Source organism: Kryptolebias marmoratus, linkage group LG1 (genome assembly GCF_001649575.2).
Source record: "Kryptolebias marmoratus isolate JLee-2015 linkage group LG1, ASM164957v2, whole genome shotgun sequence".
NCBI lineage: Eukaryota > Metazoa > Chordata > Actinopteri > Cyprinodontiformes > Rivulidae > Kryptolebias > Kryptolebias marmoratus.
In genome coordinates this window covers 32041588-32042446 of record NC_051430.1, presented here as the reverse complement: position 1 = coordinate 32042446, position 859 = coordinate 32041588, and positions in this window count along the sequence as shown.

The window sequence follows — 859 nt, the reverse complement described above, 5'->3', positions numbered from 1 at the left end:
TCCAACCAATTCAAATTTCTTCTTAAGGAATTACTTTAAATCTATTTTTCTTTTCATTATTGGTTTGAAATCAAAGTAGATTTTATGGTTTATTTCTAAACAAAGTAATAAAGCTGGTAATTTCTAATAAGCAAGTTTTAAGATGTAAATTTAGAGCTATACTGTTACTCCTCTCGAGTTTAATCAAGGCTGAACGCAGTTCTTGGTTTCAACAGCCATTTATTGTGGACATGTCTTACAAAGTCCCCAAAAATGCCGTCAGAACTAAAAGAAGGTAACACAAACCTAAATCAGTTCACAATAAATGGAGTATTTACACAAATAAAAGATACAAAAAAAACAAAACCGTACCTCATTAGCCGCATTGACTCCAGAGGAATAAAACTTAATTCTTATGATCAGCTTCTTCAGCTTGAATGCCCCATGTGGATCTAAGTGCACCAGTCAAAGTTTTTCCACATGGTCCGTGGAACGAAACAAAAGTTCCCCCTCACATTTGAATGTACACTTAACCATACATAATAAACATCACACAAATTTACTAAAACTTCCACACATTTAAACTTGACGCTTTATATTAAATAAAATGCAACTATTGCCACCTTAAACAAAACAACAACAAAAAAAAACAATAAACCAGCAGCAGTTGTCTTGACAACAGCTACAGTATTACTGTATTCAAATTCAATAAGTTTGCAAATAACATAGTATAAACTTGCTCGTGGATGGACTTCGGAAAAACAAGGAATTTAAGCAATAATAAAAAACAGAACAAGGTTTTCTACATAAGGTTTTTTTTCAGTAATGGACAATGTTAAAGCATCTTTCACTCCATTAGTTTAAACTTAGAATGTTATTG